General features: G+C 45.1%; 1 protein-coding gene across 1 annotated transcript in view; it reads left to right on the forward strand.

Moving 5' to 3' along the window:
* Positions 1 to 13,435, forward strand: part of LOC144119395 (testis-specific serine/threonine-protein kinase 3-like) — a 984,587-nt gene that overhangs the window by 786,070 nt on the left and 185,082 nt on the right. The gene's annotated exons all lie outside the window — the stretch shown is intronic.

Raw genomic sequence — 13,435 nt, forward strand, 5'->3', positions numbered from 1 at the left:
CTTGGAGTGATGTCAGAGCACGCAGCTGGTTGGAGCGCCGCGAGCTTACATTATGCTAGCATTTCGAGCCTTCAGCGTGGCGGCGCAGTGGCCACCGTGGCAGCTGCCGGCGGCGTGGCGCGGCGCGCCGGCGAAACCGAGTGGGGGAGGAGTGGAGAGGGGAAGAGAGTGAATCCACGCCCAGGGATGAAGATTTCATTTATTTCATTTCATTTATTTATTTACCACCACAATACGCATGGTGACAGGGTGTCCATAGTAAAAGCAGCCTCTTGGACCGCTTGACCTGGCCATGGACACCCGGCTGCGAACTTTGCAACAAAACAGCGGCACACTTTCAAATTATAATACAATATAATTACAATGCAATGTTGCAAATAATCGCGACAGGTTCTTCCCGTAAGGAAAATAAAATGACCAACAAAGCAATGAACAGTACAATACAGTCAATTTGTTTCGCAAATTGAAAGCAGTGTCTGTAAATAAAAAAATATTCTAAAAGCTTTCTGTGTGACATGGTTTTCAGGCTAATGTTATTGACAAAGGAGCATTTAGTAGACGCGGTAATATGTTTTCAAGTGTTGGGCAGCCATATGTTGTTCTGTATGTTTTTATACGCCACTGATCGACGTTTCTTGTGTTGTGTACTTTACTGCTTACTTCAATGTTAGACAGTTCATGAAGGAAGGACATGTGATTATTAATTTCGCGCTTCAGAGCGTGGCTTGAGAGAAAGGTGTACAATTTAGTTACAGGAAGTATTTTGTATTTAGAAAAAAGTTCTTTTGTGTGGAATGTTCTGGGATCATTTTCAATTGGTCCCAGAAAACTTTTCTGTAATACGAGTAGCTTATTGATGTTTTCTTGCGATGTTTTTCTCCGCACTAAATTGCTGTAATTGAGGCGAGAACTAAAGAGTGCATAATATATGGCCAGCAGTGCTCTTTTTGGCAGTACTTGGCGACATCTGCAAATTAAACCAATAATTTGCGACAGTTTGCTCGCAATAAAATAGACATGGTCATCCCAAGCCATTTTTTCATTAAATACAACGCCGAGTGTTTTAAATGTAGGTACTATATCTAAATGAGCATTATTTAAGCAAATGTCTTCTACAAGTGTAACTCTCTTATTTTTTGCACTGAAAACAACTGCTTTTGTTCTCGCGACATTTATCCTGCAAACCGTTTTTTTTGTCCATTCATATAAATTAGAGAGGGCAGAATTCACTGTATCTACTAAAGTATCTGCATGAGTTCCTGAAAAAAATACGCTCGTATCGTCAGCATATATAAATGTATTTTGCAGGGGCGATGTGCACAATATCATTAATAAAAATATTAAAAAGAAAAGGACCCAGTATGCTTCCCTGAGGAACACCGTGGTGAAGTGATTCTATTTCCGATATATACCCATTCTTACTGACCGCTTGTCTGCGATTACTCAAGTAAGACTGCACAAGAGATCCTGCGTGACCTCGGAAACCGTAGCGGTCAAGTTTGCGGATTAGTAATGCATGCTTCAACAAATCAAACGCTTTTGTAAAGTCTATAAAAATGCCGATGGCTATTTTATTTTGCTCATGGTGTTTTAATATGTACTCTTTTTGAGCTAGTAATGCTTGCTCTGTACAACGATGCTTACGAAATCCATACTGTGAGTCAGTTATTATAATTTATTTCTCCTCGAAATTTGCGAAACTTTTGTGAATTAGTTTTTCAAGGGGTTTAGAAAATACTGGTAGCACGGCGATGGGTCTATAATTGCCAGTCATATTTGTCGCCTTTTTCGTATATGACGGACACGTGCAATCTGCATTTTAGATGGAAAGATAGCATTAGCAATGCGCAAATTAGAAATATGTGTGAGGCATGGAAGCAGGACATCAAGGACAAACTTAATAGGTTTTAATTGCATCCCGTCAATGTGCACACTTGTGGTATTGTTAAGCTCCTGGAAAACATGCATTACCTCATATTCTTCAACAGCGTCGAGAGATATAGTTTCACTGCTCAAAGGGATGTTGCGAAGGTCGTTATGCACATATGGCGGGATTGAACGATTAACGAAATGCTGGTTGAACTTGTTTACTAACTGTTGTCCCGATATCTCGACCTCATTTTGCTTGTTAGCATTAATCTCATTGCGAGTATTACTAATGGAAAAAAGATTGCTCAATTTTTTCCACATTATCTCCGTCCTACCTCCAGCGGAGCCAAACTGGTTAGCGTAGTAAGTGTTTTTTGCTCACTCAAGTTCTTTGTTCAGGCGGTTTCGGTATATTCTGAGAGTCTTCAGTTCACTGAACTCTTTTGATTTGATAAATTTGTGATAGAGTTTATGGTTCTTATTAATTTTATGTTTCAGGTCATGTGTGATCCATAGTTTACGGGTGCGATGACTGGTAAACACTCTTGACGATGTCTAAAAAAAGATCGTACGCTTTGTTCGGGTCAGTCTCGTTAAGCCTACCAGTCCAATCGTCATTTGTCAACGTGCATCTGAATTTAAGGAGGTTGTCGCTGTTAATAATCTGAAAGCACTGCTCTGAAGTCGTGAACTTATTTTTCTGTGTTTTGTACAGAGGAATATGGGAAAGTTATCACTGAGATCAGAAATAATAATGCCAGCTTTGAGACTGTCAGTTTCAAAATTTGTGAACACATCGAGTAATGAAGAGCAGGAAGGTGTAATTCGCGTTGGTGAATTAATTATATTGCAAAATCCGTTTACTTTTAACAAAAGGTCTAGATTTTAGGTATGACTACCTGGCACTAGTAAGTTAATATTTATACCACCGCGAATCAGCAGCCTTAAACAGTTATCATTAGTATAAGAAAGCAATGATTCAAGAAAACTAAGGAATTCGAAATACAACCTTGACGGGGCCGATAACAAACGACAAAAATAAAATTTTCGACACGAGTGGACAAAACTTCATAATCACATGTAGAAATCGTGAACATGGGTAGTAACTCGGGTTGACATGCCTTCTCAAACAAAACACACACACCGCCACCGCGGCCAAAGGCACGGCTTAAAAGGAAAATCCGGTAGCTGTCTAACCGAAGGACGTCTATTTCACTGGTACACCAGGTTTCAGAAATCATAAGCACATCAAAGGAATCATTGCAATATTGAAGTAAAGATAATAGCGGCGATTCCTTATTTCTTATTGACCGAGCAATTGATATGGAGACATTTAAGTGCTTCGAAAACGCTGAGCCGATATGTCTTCTAAGCTCACCCGAAAGAATGTACGGGGTTGTAGGATGACGTACAGTACCAGCCATGCGATGGAAATACAGCCTTAGGTTAGCCGATCGAGTTCAGACGCTTTAGTGATGTGAATGGCTGACATACCATCAGACTTCCTTAGCAATACCTTGCCATTTGTGTGCCATACATACATGTGATCGTGTACTTTTGCCCAATCCTTGACAGTTTTCAAGAGTTCCCGATTTCTTCTAGTCAGGTTTTCGAGCACATGCACTCGAAAGATGAAGAAGGAACGCCCTGCGAAATGCAGCGGCGAAAGACTGACTTCGCAATCAGACTGAGCGAGTTCCACTCGGCCAGCTGTAGCTATCGCGTCACTCCAGGTTTAGCCATAGCTAAATCACAGCCATTTTTTACTTGTTAAGCCTCACTGACCTCCCTTTTTAATCGGAAAGGACGTTTGAACAAAACGTCACTATGATGTAATGAAGGAAAACAAGATATGCATCATCGGCAATTGTAAGCTAAATTTATGGACTTAGTTGAATCCAATGAATCCTGATATGCTTTCAGACGCGTAATAATGAACCATATTGCCTGGCGAATTTATATTTGCCCACAGGATAGGAAATTCGTATCCACAACCTCCTCAGAGCACAACAAAAACTTTGTTCCGTGCTTTATCCCGCAGGTCACTTGACACTCTACTGGTCTTTCAGCCTTCCTTTCCACAAGCGCTCAAATACTGTTTAGTTTCTTTGGTACAGAAAAAACGACCCCTACATCACACCTACTGTGGCTACATTTTTGAGATCATATGAGAGTCAGTGTGCATAAGGAGCAACTGTGAAATTTTTTTTTTATCTCTTTCGTCTGAAGCCGGCTCGGTGATGCAGAATCCCCGGACGATATCATTTTGGTCGCAACAAAATTGTAAGGAGATGAAAGGCTGCGGCTTCAATGTGGGCTCCAGACAAAAGACACAAATGAAAAGTTAACAGTTCCACCTTATATACACTGCCTTCCACATGGTCTGAAAAACGTAGCCAGTAGTTATGATTTAGGTGGCGTGTTTTCTGCACCAAAGGAAGTACATGGGATTTGTGCATTTCTGGAAAGGAAAGCTGAAAGACCGGTAAAGCCTCAAGTGGCCTGCGGAATAATGCATGGAACAAAATTTTTGCCATACTCTGAGGGGGTTGTGTATAAGATTCAGCTATCCTGTGGAAAAATATACATTCGCCTGACAGGGTGGTTCATTATTACGCGTTTGAAAGAACATCAGGATTTATTAAATTAACTGAAGTCCACAGAGTTATCTGACTATTGCCGAGAATAGAAATCCTGTTTTCCTTTATTACATCATTGTGATATTTTGTTCAACAGCGTGTCCGATTAACACGAGAGATCAGTGAGGCTTACTAGATGAAGAAGAAACCAAGATTGCGCGTCAGCCAGCCCTATATCTGTCTACATGATAGGGAAGTCATGTTCCTTGATATCACGTAGCAACATATGCGTTATGTTTCGTTGTATTATTGTCCACGCTTCCCTCATACTGGCCTTGTTTCCTATGAATAAACTTGAGTTAACAAGGTGATGGTTCGGGCTAGTGGGTATGCGTTATGATTCATAGCGCAGCAACAAAACAGGGGACAAACACAAGCGCTAAACTTCCACTACAGATTTATTTGGTGCACACAGAATTTATACATGAAGTAAAGAATGATACCAGTCAGATTAGACAAGATACTTTGTGAACAAAGCTTAAAAATCACATGCAATACATTTCATCGGTTGGCATACTGCTCCGAGGCTAAAAATGCCATATCTTTCTTTGTCAGCGACAATGACGGACTGCTAACGCAGCTTTCAGGTCAAGCTCTTTTGATTGCGGCAGCCTCGATAATTTCCCTTGTTAATCTATCGACATTTCTGCCTATCACCTCGCATTCTTTAAAACCAGGCTTGCATTTATGAACACGACAGTGCCGTGCCAAACTGCTGGAACCGCCATCCCTAACTTCCCTATGGTGCTCGCTTAACCGCTTAAGCGAGTTATAAAAACATTATAAAAACATTCCGCTATGCACCTTGGTTTCGGTGACTGTTGGCTTCCTTCACACACACACACACACACACACACACACACACACACACACACACACACACACACACACACACACACACACACACACACACACACACACACACACACACACACACACACACACGCACACACGCACACACGCACACACGCACACACGCACACACGCACACACGCACACAAGCACACAAGCACACACGCACACGCACACGCACACGCACACACGCACACACGCACACGCACACGCACACGCACACGCACACGCACACACGCACACGCACACGCACACGCACACGCACACGCACACACACACACACACACACACACACACACACACACACACACACACACACACACACACACACACACACACACCGCAGGGGGGCGCCTGCAGCTTGCAGGCGTCGCGACGGTGATCGGCGACACCGCGGGTTCCCGAGCATCCGCAGGGACATCCCCCTAGGCCGCTAGGCGCCTGGAATGCAGCGCCAGTCGACGCTCGCGCGGTAACCTTCAAATCGCGCTAGACTGTAGACTGACATGTTTCCTCAAGCTGCAACTTTCTTTATCATGTATGGCTTCTCGTTCAAGTATGTCATCGTATTCTTGTACATTAGCTCACTTGAATGCTTCACTTCATTCATCTACATGGGCAGGCCGGCAAGAGCATCAAGCCTTTGACAAACATCAGCCGAACTGTTGTCAAGCTCAGGTTGCATGGTGACGCTTTCAGACCTTTTTTATTTTGATTTGCGACAGTCGGGGCATCTCCAACTCTTGCGACCTTTTTCGCCTTTAGACTTAGAGGTTGACTAAGACATTCCGGAGCAATCAACAAGATCGTGTGTGTACTCACATTAGGCGCATTTTATGACGCGACCTTCGCTGCGCAAACACTCCTCGCAGGACGGGCATGTCTCCGGCATGATGACTGCGGATATAACTTGTGCACATACACGTTAAGAAGCAAAAAAACTTCCCCCGTAACATCACAAATTCGAGCATGCTAAAATGAAAACAAAGAACACAGGAGTAGCATGCAACACGCCAGCAGCGGTGGTGGCAGGGGACTCAATGTTTAGCAAGAAAGTTTTCCTTTCACCAACTTGAGAGGCGGAAGATAAAAAGAGTAGATAAGCTGTGCGTCCTTTCACCACTGTCGCTGCCGTTCGTATGAACCGTTTGCAGCTCGACAGGTAGAATGCACGGTGGCGCAAAAGTATCTGACGTGACAAGTTTCCGACGTCACACCTAGACGCCAGGGAAGCCGGCTTTGATGATATCTGTAGAGGTCAAGCAATTTGCAGGAACTAAGCGTCGGTAGTAAGGTACAGCACTGTGGCAGCAGGGAGCCAGGGTAACCAACCTGGGAGGCGGAAGAGCAGATAAGGTGGGCGTCCTTTCACCACCGTCGCTGCCGTTCATGTGAGCCATTTGCAGTTCGACAGGTAGAAAGCATGGTGGCGCAAAAGTCTCTGACGTTGCAAGTCTCCAACATCACATCTCAAAACCAAGAAATCGGGGTTCGATGAAATCTGGGAGGCAGAAGAAAAACAGAGCAGATAAGGTGGGCGTTATTTTACCACCGTGGCTGCCGCTCGGTCTAATGCTTCTGCTAAAGGTTAATGCCGTCGTGCGATAGAGTGCTGAAGGACTGCGCTGCGAAACTAAGCTAAATTTTCTCCTCTTACTGTTAAGAATGTCCCATTACAAATAACTTGTTACTTATGCTTCGAGTCGTGATTTCATATTGTGTAATCTCTTTCTTGCCCCTTCTGCTAGGGCCCGTTGTAAGGGCCTACATTATTTGGTAAATAAATAAATGAAATATTAGCGCAGTTGTAGCGCATTAAGAACACCTTCCTACTGCTTTTGGCGTTTTTATATCTGTGCGGCTATGTCGAAAGTTCGCCTTCCTACGCTCCACAGAGCACCGCCGACCGCAGATTAAGTCTGCTCCTCTGCACTTAGGGAACTTTTGTTTCAACGCTTCCAAAACGGTAAGCTCATTTTGGTTTCTAGCACTGTACCTTTGTGCGTTGCGCATAAAGACGCACACAATATTAAGGCGCATACAAATATCGCGAATATTACCTCAACTTTTACAAGCCTCACTTCTTTTCTAAAATGTGCTGATTCCTGGAGCAAAAGCATGTAATCTGTCCTACCGTGCGCGTATCTGGAAAAGTCTTTCCTCAACGTCTTGCATACGTTCTTCCAGTCTACCGCCACAGATGCGACTGCCACAATTTAGAACCTGAATACTCATCGGTGTTGCCTCAACGAAGAAATCGCATTGTTGCTCGAACACGTGTGGAAGCGAAAAATAATTGACTGTCAGTTTCTAGTTTCTTGCGGCATAACAAAACAGTGTTCAGTATAGGCGTGCTTTCACTGTATGTAAACAGACGGCCGAGATAAATTTATAAGGTTCACATACCATTGTAGTGAAGTAATCCTATAAAGAGTGCATTGTCTTTGCGTTGACTTTGTTATATCAAAACCTGACTGGCTAGGCTTTTTTACGCATTTATTGTTCTTACCATCTATGAATAACACCAAGGTCGCTTTTTTATCTACAGGGAATACCAAACAGTTCACAGTTAAAACGCCTTGAAAGGTGCCTCCTGCGTGAGGTGTATTTTACTGCAGGAAAGGTTGTGGTCACAGTGAGCTACTAAAATCTTTGAACGAAAGTGTGTGCTATACTTTTTTGTGATCAGGTGATCACTTTACTTGGGGTGCAAAATTTAGCCAAAGCTCTCATATCATTTATTTATTTATTTGTAACCAACGACAGAATGCCGCAACATCAATAAATGAAGAGTTACGCTTGTTTCAGCTGCTGAGTTCCTTCTCTGCTCTTGTGGGCTGCTATTCGCCTCGCACTTTGATGACAACCTGATAAAGATTTGAACAAGGCTGGAACCAATCAATTCGTCCGGGCTACCTTTGAAAGTAGAGCGTGCCACTGGGCTCTTACGAAGAGCAGCTTTTCCTAGGTAACATCGCAAGAAAGCATGGAAACCGCCCATACCCGCCGAAAACTGCTCCTATTGGAGTTTCCGCCGCCGGCCGAAGCAGATTCCTCGAACGCGCATTTCCGACGATTTGTCAAGAATTTTTGCGGGTTGCAGAACCTCTGGCCCGACTGACAAACACAGACGTGCCATAAGTGAGACGTGTTGCAACGGAACACGTCCTGGCTCCGGACAGGCCGCCATTGGAATCTGAACCTGGCAACGTTTAACGCTAGAACTTTAGCTAGTGAGGCTAGCCTAGCAGTGCTGTTCGAGGAATTAGCGGGAATTAAATGGGATGTGATAGGGCTTAGCGAAGTTAGGAGGACAGGTGAGGCGTATACAGTACTAAAGGACGGACACATACTGTGCTATCGCGGGTTCGAGGGTAGACGAGAACTAGGTGTGGGTTTCCTCATTAATAAGGATATAGCTGGCAACGTAGAGGAGTTCTACAGTGTTAACGAGAGGGTAGCAGCCATAGTAATTAGGCTGAATAGGAGGTACAAGCTGAAAGTGGTGCAGGCCTACGCACCCACATCCAGCCATGATGACCAGACCGTTGAAAGCTTCTATGATGACGTAGAATCAGCAATGAATAGAGTAAAATCGCAGTACACTGTACTGATGGGCGACTTCAATGCGAAGGTGGGCAAGAAGCAGGCTGACGACCACGCGGTAGGTGACTATGGGATAGGCTCTAGAAATAGCAGGGGAGAGTTATTAGTCGAATTCGCGGATAGAAATAATTTACGGATCATGAATACCTTCTTCCGCAAACGAGAAAACAGGAAGTGGACCTGGAAGAGCCCCAATGGTGAGATTAAAAATGAAATAGACTTCATACTATGCGCTAAACCTGGCATCATTCAGGATGTGGCCGTCCTCGGAAGGGTGCGTTGCAGCGACCATAGAATGGTAAGGTCTAGAATTAGCCTAGACTTGAAGAGGGAACGGAAGAAGCTAGCGAAGAAGAAGACCATTAACGAGTTAGCCGTAAGAGGGAAAGCACAGGAGTTTAGGATAGCGCTGCAAAACAGATACTCGGCTTTAACTGAGGAAGATGATCTTGATGTTCATTCAATGCACGATAACCTGACATCAATAATTACGGAGTGCGCAGTAGAAGTAGGCGGTAGGACAGTTCGAAAAGATACCGGGAAGCTATCTCAGGTGACGAAAGATCTGATTAAGAAGCGCCAAAAAATGAAGGCATCTAACACTACCGATAGAATAGAACTAACGGAGCTATCAAAGTTAATAAATAAGCGCAAGGTAGCCGACATAAGGAAGTTTAATATGGAGAGAATCGAGCATGCTCTAAAGAACGGAGGTAGCCTAAAAACAGTGGAGAGGAAACTAGGCATAGGTAAAAACCAGATGCATGCATTAAGAGACAAGCAGGGCAATGTCATTAGCAATATGGATAAGATAGTTAACGTAGCCGAAGAGTTCTACACAGACCTGTACAGTAGCCAATGTAATCAGAACGCTAATGAGAAAGACAGCAGTGCACAGCAATGCGTCATCCCGCCAGTAACGAAAGATGAAGTAAAGAAAGCCTTAGGAGCAATGAAGAGGGAAAAAGCAGCTGGGGAGGATCAGGTAACAGCAGATCTGTTGAAGGATGGAGGGGACATCGTGCTAGAAAAACTAGCCACCCTGTATACGCAATGCCTTATGACCTCGACTGTACCAGAAGCTTGGAAGAATGCAAACATTATCTTAATTCATAAGAAGGGAGACGCCAAGGACTTGAAAAATTACAGGCCGATCAGCTTACTATCCGTTGCCTACAAAGTATTTACTAAGGTAATCGCTAATAGAGTCAGGGCAACGTTAGACTTTAATCAACCAAATGATCAGGCAGGCTTTCGTAAAGGATATTCTACAATAGATCATATTCACACCATCAATCAGGTGATAGAGAAATGCGCGGAATATAACCAACCTCTATATATAGCTTTCATTGATTACGAGAAAGCATTCGACTCAGTGGAAACCTCAGCAGTCATACAGGCATTGCGTAATCAGGGGGTAGAAGAGCCTTATGTCAAAATACTGCAGGATATATATAGCAACTGCACAGCTACTATAGTCCTCCATAAAGTCAGCAATAAAATTCCAATAAGGAAGGGCGTCAGGCAAGGAGACACGATCTCGCCAATGCTGTTCACCGCATGTTTGCAGGAGGTATTTGGAGGCCTGAATTGGGAACAGTTGGGAATAAGAATAAATGGAGAATACCTAAATAATCTGAGATTTGCTGATGACATTGCCTTGCTGAGTCACTCAGGAGGTGAACTGCAAATCATGATCAACGAGTTAGACAGGCAGAGCAGATCGATGGGTCTAAAAATTAACATGCAGAAAACCAAGGTAATGTTCAACAGCCTAGCAAGGGAACAACAGTTCACAATTGGCAGCGAGAGCCTAGAAATTGTGCCGGAATACGTCTACTTAGGGCAGGTAGTGACAGCTGATCCGGATCATGAGAGGGAGATAACTAGAAGGATAAGAATGGGATGGAGCGCATATGGCAAATTCTCGCAGATCATGAGTGGCAGTTTACCAATTTCCCTCAAGAGGAAAGTGTACAACAGCATAATCTTACCGGTACTCACCTACGGGGCAGAAACGTGGAGGCTAACGAAAAGAGTTCAGCTTAAGTTAAGGACAACGCAGCGAGCCATGGAAAGAAAAATGATAGGTGTAACGTTAAGAGATCGGAAGCGGGCAGAGTGGGTGAGGGAACAAACACGGGTTAATGACATCCTAGTCGAAATCAAGAGAAAGAAATGGGCTTGGGCAGGGCATGTAATGCGAAGGCAAGATAACCGCTGGTCTTTAAGGGTAACGGAGTGGGTTCCAAGAGAAAGTAAGCGTAGCAGGGGGCGGCAGAAGGTTAGATGGGCGGATGAGATTAAGAAGTTTGCAGGCAAAGGGTGGATGCAGCTGGCAAAGGATAGGGTTAATTGGAGAGACATGGGAGAGGCCTTTGCCCTGCAGTGGGTGTAGTAGGGCTGATGATGATGATGATGTTGAAACGGAAGCCTTCAAGGAACTTCTACGTCATCTCAGTCTCCGTCGGTCGTCGGGTGCTTTGATGAAGAAGCTGAGACTGACGCAAGCAGCGTGGGTCTAGGCGCCGTCCTTCAGGAAACTGACGGAATGGAGAAAGTAATCGCATACGCTAGCCACTCTCTCTCGATAGCCGCGGCTATACAATTCGACGACTGAAAGCGAGTGCCTCGCCGCCTGTATGGACTGTACTTTTACGAACGACCATTCGAGGTGGTCAGCGATCATAACAAACGGGGCTGCCTTGCCAGTTTAAAGCCCCTCTCTAGCCACCTCGCTTCATGAGCAAGCGCCTCCAGGAGTTCGACATCATCTGTCGTCTACAAATTTACACACAAACGCACCACTGCCGACCGCAACCCCCTTTCGAGATGCCGCAGGAATAGGAAGGTGAGGACGTCCTTTGGGGGGCGATAATCACCGGCGACTTGCTACACCTATGCGCAGACTCCGATCTGCAGCGTGTCGTCCAGTATCTGGAAGACAAGGCTCCTTCAGCACTAGCATCGTTTAAGTGCGTTTAGTCCTCTTTCTGTCTCAGAAATGACACCCTTGTGAAGAACTTCGCCCCCAACATTACTGCGTACCGCCTCGCCGTACCGAACAATTATCATAATTATGCAGGCTCCGCACCCTACACCACATTCCAGATGTACTACTGACCATGACTGTCTGCTGATGTCTCACTGTACGTCAAAAGATGGCATGAGTGTCAAGGGTAAAAGACGGCGCCCATCAGGCCTGCTGGACTACTGAAGAATACCCTCCGACATATTCGAACGGATCTCCTCGGCCCTTATCCAACGCCACATTAGGCAACAAGGGGGCCATCGGTTGGAACGAGTACTTGACTCGCTACGCCGAAGCAAAAGCCGTACCGTGTGGACCTGCGGTGGAAGTCACAAAATTTTTCGCCTAGCAGACTGTTTTGCGCCGTAGCGTCCCAGAAGTCTTCATCACGGATAGGGGAAGAGCATTTTCGGCCGAGCTCATCCAAGCTACTTTGAACTACAGCTACATAAGCCACCGGTGAATTACTGTATGCCCTCCGTACACAAACGAACTTACGGAGCGTTTCAACAAAATCATCGCTGACATGGCACGAATGTGGATGCTGAGCGCAAGACATGGAGTGCCATGCTCCCTTAAGCCTTCAATACGCAGAACATCGCTATTCAGGAGACCACCAAGATGACACCGTTAGGCTGGTTCACGGCAGGAAGGCAACCACCACGCTCAACACCGTTCTCCCAAAAGTCACCAATGAAGACAACATCGACGCCCGCCTTCACCGCGCAGAAGCCCGACGACTTTCGCAGCCATGGGTCAGGAACCAAAAGTACACTGGCACCCGGCACTATACCCTACGCCGATGCCGCGCGGAATACACGTGGTGCAACAGTAGCTTGGATTGTGCTAGTTGGTTACAGTTTTTTGAAAACATAGCGCAAAAATGACACGGACGACAAAGATGTAGACGGGATAGGCGCTGTGCACGGGACAGCCCGGTGTCCCCGTGTCATTCGACATGCCAAGGCTCTTTATTGGGCTAGTTGGTTGCTATAATTCGATATAGTGGATAGCGCACAAGGAAGACGCCCACAGAAGTCATCCACCGCATGTGGGCATGGATGCCCATTCGTTGCCGCGGACAAAGTGAAAAGCTTTTGCAGCGCTACCTGGAACCTCACGAGATTCTTCGTCTAAACATAGAACCCAGGAAGGAGGTCGTCCTCGATGGAGTTGCAGCAAGTCAGCGGCGCCATTCCCGCCCACAAGTTGTGCATTTTTTGCGCCCGAAAAGTTTTTATATACGCTAGCAGTCGCCTGTTTTCCATTCTCAGTGCTTATTTTTCTCTCATAATGTTTATTTTTGCATTCCTTTTTTTGTTGTTGTAAAGCAGCAATCCCACGCTCCTTTGAGGGGTGTTAGTGCCACGAATATTTTGACTCTTCGTTCACGCTCAAAGCCACCGGCAATCGGCGTTATCAATTTGTGACTTGAGAT

This window comes from Amblyomma americanum, chromosome 2, assembly GCF_052857255.1.
Source record: "Amblyomma americanum isolate KBUSLIRL-KWMA chromosome 2, ASM5285725v1, whole genome shotgun sequence".
Classification (NCBI taxonomy): domain Eukaryota; kingdom Metazoa; phylum Arthropoda; class Arachnida; order Ixodida; family Ixodidae; genus Amblyomma; species Amblyomma americanum.